At 35.5% G+C, this 7689-nt stretch overlaps 1 pseudogene; it reads left to right on the top strand.

The window, feature by feature from the left end:
• Nucleotides 1–727: 727 nt before the first annotated feature.
• Nucleotides 728–2577, top strand: LOC125198277 (annotated as a pseudogene).
• Nucleotides 2578–7689: the final 5112 nt, after the last annotated feature.

Here is a 7689-nt window from a genome sequence, read left to right as displayed (position 1 = left end):
TCTCCTAAATCAAAACGAATACTCATATCTAATTTACACAGACAAGCTTTTGCAAGGATGCTGTTCTCGATAATTAAAATCAGAATACACCAAGTTGAGAGAATAAAAGAAATTTAAAAAAATGAAGAAATTCAGAACAGTTTGTTTAATTTTAATCGTCTTGTTACTTGTGTTTTGTTGGATTTTTAAAATTTTAAAAATGCACACTTACAGTAAAACCCCTCAAACCTTGATTATTTTTTTATAGATTTTCTTAGTTTTTGTAGTTTAATATCAAAGGGGTTTGAGAATAAAAAAATTCTAATAAAATTTAATAGATCCCAAAAAAAATGAAAATATATAGTGAAGTTATGAATCTAATTTAGAGATATAAAAGGGAATCTACATGGCAGAGTGGATAAGAGAATATATCATTTGGAATTGAAAACTACATTTTTTTAAAAGTACATAAGAAAAAAAGGAATTATTTAGGGAAAAACAGCTTAGATTTATTACAAGAAAAAAAGGTCTTTATATATACAGCACATTTATTCAACTAAACTTGACATCCCCAAACCTCCTTTTCTCCTTCACTCATTCATGGCCAACAGTTTTCTTTTGAAATGGAAAGAACTGGCCAATGGTACTTTTTTTTTTCCCAAAATTCCATTTATATTTCTTTTTTTGTATGATTCATTAATTCTTGCTTTTGTTTTATTTGGGGTTTTCTCGAAATTCAACTGATATAATGGGGAATTTGGGAGAAGCCAATTTCCCCCTTCAAGGAAGCATTTGGCGTAGCACCATACTTTTTTCTTTTAAATTTTTTTTAAAATTTTAGTGTAAGTTCAAAAAAAAAATTACATTAAAATAAAATTTAGAAATATCATCCCTAACGATAATATTTGTGCAGTTCATGCTGGTGGCGAAGAGCAATCATATAAGGAAGCTGATTTTGGAATCGAAGGAGACGGATTTGAGAGGATTAATCTGTTGACACCCCAGGGCCGGAGATCTTTGAGAAGGCGGGAAGTTTTGCTACGGCGTCAACTTCGAGATCAGGTGGACAACGTCGCCGCCCTTCGTTGCGCCGCCGAGTATCTCCAGATGACCGACAAAACGGACGGCAATCTCGCCGGGGAAAAACCGATGATTTCTTGTCTCAGGTGGCGCTCACCACCCCTCCGGCGCCCTCGCGTACTGCGTGCGGGGTTCCTCCCATCGCTGCATCTCGGGGTCGGCAACGCGCTGAGATCCCCCCCAAAGGTTTGACTGCCAGAAACCCGATGATAAATTTTAATTTTAACTTTCAGAAATTGTCGATTATTATATCATAACTTTGATAATTTTTCAATTTTTCCATGAAGAAAAATTTTCCCGAATGCTATTGGTCTGAATTTACGACGGATTAAATGTATAAAATTAAAGACCGATTAACTAAGTGTATTACACAAAAACATTTAAGTAAAAAGGGAATTTTTCCACATAGTAGTAGTATTTTCTTTTTGCTATTTTGCCATTTTCATCCGGGCTCCTTAGAAGTCTCATTTCAATTTTTTAATTTTTTGCATCGGAACCCCATATTATAATAAAATCAACACATAAAAATGATCGATGTTTCACCAAATTTTTCTCCCATTCATTTACAAAATAAAAAAAATTTTTAAAAAGATCCCCTTTGCCCATGAGATGATCCACTTTCCTTTTTTTTTCCAATCAAGATTTTTTCCCCCCGCTTAAAAAACCCCTTTATCTCTACTTTATTTTTCTCTCTTTTTTTACTTCTCCATTTAAAAACAAAAAAAAACGATAAAATCCCGCCACGGGAAGTGCATCTTCCGAGAGAAACGATTGGAAAGGGGCTTCTAATTAGGGGGGACAGGGAGTACATCATAATTTCCCCCAAATACGGGTTTTAAAAGGTTTATTTATTATGGAGCAGGTTTGGTGGAGGCAAATTTTCCCCGAGCCGTTCCCCCAAATTTGGACGGAGGAGCTGACGATCTTGGGCATAGCCTTCTTCGGGGATCATTGCATCAATGAAAGGAAGAGGGAAACCTTTTTAGCCAGCGCGATCATAACCTCGAGCGAAAGCTGCGCGATCACTCTGGCAGGGGCCGGGCGCTGGACTCCGCGACCCAGACGTCCGCCTCCAGCGCGCGACTCCTCGAGTCCATCGTGGCCCTCCTCCCACCAGAGAAATCGGCCTTTCCAATACACCCTTTTGGGGTTTTTTGACAGCCATTTTCCTGGGGCCACAGCCCAAAGAGGGCTGGAGAAGAGGATTTCATGATTCTTGAGCACGTGACCCTTGATGATTTTCTGGTTTTGTCGTCACCGTTGATGGCGCGAGGCTGTTTGATCTTGGGGGTGTGAGGGAAAGGGCATATCTGGATTTGTGGGGAGGGGGAAGAATGTGGCGATTTTCAATGCAGGGGAGGTTTTCCCCAGCTATGTATAGAGTTGGGGGCTATTGATGCTTATCTTGGGAGAAGCCACCTATGTGATTTAACCATTTCCAAGTTCAATGGGATTGCCAATTTGGTGCCTAAGGCCGTAGGAAGGGAAGTCTTTATCCCTATTGATATCTATCTCAAGGTATGTAACATAGACAATCATTCTTGATTCTATTTGCTTTTCCATCACCTGTCGTGTTTTAAGTCTTTCAAACCCGGCCATAGGTGCACCTTTGTTTTTTTTTAAATTTTGCCTTTTTTAAAGGAGAAGTTTTGGGGTTCATGATGGTCTAGGCGCCCCCCGGAATCGGGATGAGATCAAAGGGAAAAGGGGAAAGGTGATGGACCCGCTAAAGCTATCATGATGCTAGGGTTCATTTTCCCAAAATAAGCGGCCCCGGGGCAAATAGTCCCCCAGCTATACTGACCAGCTCAAGTTGAAAGTGGGGGGGATGATAAACCGGGATGCAGATGCAGTCACTTTGAGGAAGAAGTGCAAGCCGACACGCCCCTCGTGAAGGAGAACGGGGAAACCGGGGAAAGGGGTTGAAGATGAAAATGTACATTCAAGACATCAAAAAAGGGCAGGGAATCGTCAAATCGAGCGGGAAAAAGCCACATTCTTCTCATCCATGTCCAAGACTTTGGGGGAAAATTTAATGTTCAAAAATGGATCCAAAAAACACGTTGAATATTGATGATGGAATGCCGGATTTGACAAAACCTAGAAGGAGACGATTCTCCATTTCCCAAGTTTTGTGATTGTATTTTTTTTTGTTATATTGGGTGTGATTGATTAATCTTGTAAAGAGTTTGATGTTTATGTTTGTTTTAGTTTTATGATAAACTATTGTGATGCGGGGTTTTACCATCTTCGTGTTTTTTATATTATGAAAATTCAGTGTAAAATATTGTGCATAGATCGCAGTGTAAATATTTTGGGTCTTTTTTTTTTTACTATTTTTTTGAAAATTATAATAGTGTAGGTTCTTAATTTTGTAATTTTGTTATATTTCATATACACATTCGTATAGAATGATATAAATTATAATCCATTTGGGTGTAATCGGTAACAACAAAGTGTTCAAGATTATGATTATTGATAGGTAAGTGGTTGATGCGATGTTCAAATGTTCATCCTCAATCGATTGCAAAAAGGTGAGAATAAAAAAAGAAATTGTTGTGGGAAATTAACAAGGTCACAAAGATGGATTAGATAAGATGAATTGGACCAATAAATAACTAAAAAATAATCCTAGCAGAAGACGGGAAAACCCATTTTCTTCTACACCCTTTCCTATATTTGGAAACGCCAATGACCCCCAACCACATAATTAAATGGACATAATTTTTTTTTTGTATTAATTCATGATAAATAGATAGTGTACTTTTTTTGTTGGATGGTAACCAGGCCCAATAAGATCATATTTCCATTTATATTGTGCTACTATTTAATTGTTAGCCATAATTCCCTCACGTGTAAGAAATACACTAGGACATCTAAATAATGATTTTCTGCTTAAGAAAAATTAATGATCGACACAAATGTTAATTCTAACCATTTTTTTCTATAAACTATATTTTATTTTTTAAAAATTGTAATATATATATGAACCCGGCTGATTCTGAATTTCTGTCTATTTTGGCCCACTCGGGGCCTTTTTATGTTATTTTCCTTCCCAAGTATATATAACACTTCCACATATGATGTCACAACTCAGATATTTGCATGCAAGCCTATATCATTATCTTGACTTTGCCTTTTGTGTTTGATTGTTTTTGCACAAGAGGGATCTTGCTTTATTTTTTAATTTGGACCACATATTGTAAATGGAAGTAATATCTTGGTCTTGCTTGGCTGATATATTATTGTCTTACTATGTTTGTTTAGTGACATGGGAATTGGGATGATGGAAATTGCTCTTTTTATAATCATGCGGTAAGTTTTTAGCTCTTGCTCTTTTGACCTGCATTTCTCCATTGAAGGATATAGTTTGAATTTTAAGTGGTGGAGATTAGATGTTAAGACCAAGAAACGCCATCATCCGGATCCAAGTTGGCCATATATTTATGATCTATACTTTCATCGATACATATTTGCTGGATCTATACTTTCAAAATATTTTTTCTGCCCCTATACCATACTTTAGACGCTTTGGTTCTAATAATTTTTTCTCATGGACCAATATACCCTCAAATGAGTAGAGGAAAAATTTGTACATTCAATCTCTTTCTTTCTCTCTCCTATATCCTTTTCTAATGACTGAAAAAAGGGATGATGTAGAGAGAAAGGATTCTTGAGTGTACAAATTTTTCTCTACCCATTTGAGGGTGTATTAAAACCGAAAAATGAGAAAAAGTTAATTGAACCTTGAAACGGCATAAGATATGGTATATGGACTACAAATGATATTTTAAAAGTATAAGACCGAAATATGCATCAGTAAAATTGTAGGTCCTAAATTTGTAGTTTACTCTATTAAAAATAGCAACTTTTGGCAATGTTTCATTTTAAAAGTTAGGGGACATTGTCATTTAGAGTGGGTGAACATTTATATAGGTTTCATGTTTACATCTTTTCCCCCCAGCGCCTAGGTTCTGCATTGCCCTGTTGTTAGTAGGGGGTGGGTTAGCATTTGCATTTCGCTTGTTGAGTAATGGACTGAATTAGGTTAGTTAATTAAAACATCTCCAAGTAAAGAGGTAAATGAAAAAGTATAGAGAAATAGTAGTACAATACTCCCCCCATTCATAAAAATAGTTTCATTTGTTGATGTCACAAGTTTTAATAAGAAATTGGAGAAAATAAGGGAAAAAAAATTTGGTAAAGTAAGATAGATGGAAAAAAAAAAGGGAAAGTAAGAGAGATATGGAGAAAAGGTAAATAACGTATAAGAAAAAAAGAGTAAAGTATAAAGAACCATTTTTAAAAATGAGACTATTTTTTGTAACATTAAAAATGGTAAAATTGGACTATTTTTCGTACGGGGGATTATATGTTTTTCCTTATAAAAACTCATTTTCAACAAAAATTGTAATTGAAAATGTATATACCTTCTTCAACTTTAAAAAGGTATATTTACTTTTTTCAAATACTCTTTTTGAATTTTTAAGAAAACAAGTAAATTGTTAGTATTTAGTTCTCTTGGGTCGGGTTTGGATAATAACTAGCTTCATGTGATAATTTTTGTAACTAATCAAACACATTATTAAAAATATAAATATAATGACATGAGTATCGTATCATTTAAATACCCCTATTTCTCTTTATCTATATGACTTTCATAGTTACCTTTTCTTCATAAAGTTCCTTCTCAAATTAGAAGGATATTTGAGAATATATTATACTACTACCTAGAACTTAATTTTAAAGAGGTCGATTTAACTTTTTGCACACAAAAAGTAAATAAGTAAATATACTAGTTTTTTTTAGTTTTTTCAATTTACGTTTCTTCTTAATTTTATTATTTGTTAAAAAGTATATTTATCTTTTAAAGTGATAGAATAAAAAATATACAATCTCAACTTACCTTTTTTTAAATGCTCTTATATAGATATTTATATATGTGGGAAGCCACTTGATATTGGTGAGGTCGAGAGACTCGAGTTTAGTTTTGTTGTTTTAGTTCTTTAATTAGAATTAGGTTTATATTTGTATTACTTTATGGAGTATATAATTTTATTTTGTGTATTAAGTAAAGAAAATAAAATAGAAATGAATATGTTTCTATTTTTAATAATGAGTGCTATTTAATACAAGAAATAAGTAATTTTATTTTAAATTATGTTTGTTTTTTCAAATGTTAAATTTGAAAATTTTAACTGAATTTAAAATTTCAATTTGATTTAAATTCGGATAAATTATTAATCGCTAATTGTTGGTTAAGGCTCCCAACTTGTAGAAAAAAGACCCAAATATTATTGGCCCATTTATTTACTTAAATAGGTTATGGAGAACTTATAATACCTACCAAGAGCGAGCCGCAATAATTGAGAGAGGAGAGAGAGAAAACGTGTTGAAGGAAAGAAGGGCGAAAAGAGTGTTCTCCAAGTTTCTGCACTGCGCAATCGGGTTTTGTCTTGACGGAGGTCCAAAGGTTGTCCGATCGACTTGAACTTTTAACTCGGTGGTAGAAGACTCGTGGTTCTTCATTCGACAAGGAAATTGAATTTGAACCTGTTAGATCTTCAGCTTATAAATTTCTGAACGTGACTGCAGTTTTTTGAGATATTTATTTCATCTATTTTGAAGTTGTATTGATTATCTAGTTCTTCTGGTTGTTAAGGATTAGATATCATTGTAAACTTTTGGTTGTATTCTCTCCTTGGTGATAGTGGATTTGGTAGACCGTGGATCTCGTGGTTTTTATCTCTTCACATTGAAGAGAGTTTTCCACGTAAAATCTTGGTGTTGATATTTTCATTATCGTTTCTCATTATCATATTATTGATTCCTCCACATTACGTTGCCATTATATTACGCTCCTATCATGCCTCACAGAATCGATTGTGTTTGTTTATCCGCCGGCTCGACCAGGGCCATTCCTCCCAAATGTATCGGTATCGAGCCCAGGTCGCCACGGGTCGTGGGCCCGAATGAGCTTCCCCGCGGTTAGGGTCGGTCTCAAAGACTCAAAGTTAGAGTCGGGCCCCCGAATAACCCAAATGCCAGGCTGGAACGACCCATGTTGGTAAGTCGATCAAGGCTCCCGATGTGGTCTCATTGAGGGGGCTTGTCGGGTTACAAACTCACTCTACACGGATGAGTGAGGAAGTCAGGGCAGAGCACTCCCGCGTCCAACCCCAATTAGTTTATGGCCTTTTAGGAGAGACCCAAAATAACCGCAAGTGTGCATGACCCACTGAGTGGTATCAAGAGCCACGGTTGTGGTTGTTTAATTTGCTTCGATTATGGAGGCAATTAATACTAGTAAAATGTTTTCCTTGAATGGAATGAACGATCATATTTGGTATGGCAAGATGAGATCTTTTATTTAGAGAAGTTTGCATCAACCCGTATTCGCTCCTCGAATTTAAGCCGCACAAAGGATGATGAAGATTTAGCTTTTGAGCATGAACATGTGCGTGGTTATATCCGAATGTGGTGGACGATACTGCTCCGTAATCTTGTTGAAAATGAAAAGAATGCGAAGACACTGGAATACTCTGAAAAGCTCTATGCTTCCAAGATCAAGTAACAACAAACTTTATCTCACGGAAACAGCTTGATTAATTTGAGATACTCAAGGTCCGT

This window comes from Salvia hispanica, unplaced genomic scaffold (assembly GCF_023119035.1).
Source record: "Salvia hispanica cultivar TCC Black 2014 unplaced genomic scaffold, UniMelb_Shisp_WGS_1.0 HiC_scaffold_134, whole genome shotgun sequence".
NCBI classification, from domain to species: Eukaryota; Viridiplantae; Streptophyta; class Magnoliopsida; order Lamiales; family Lamiaceae; genus Salvia; species Salvia hispanica.
This window is presented reverse-complemented; position numbering and strand designations above follow the sequence as displayed.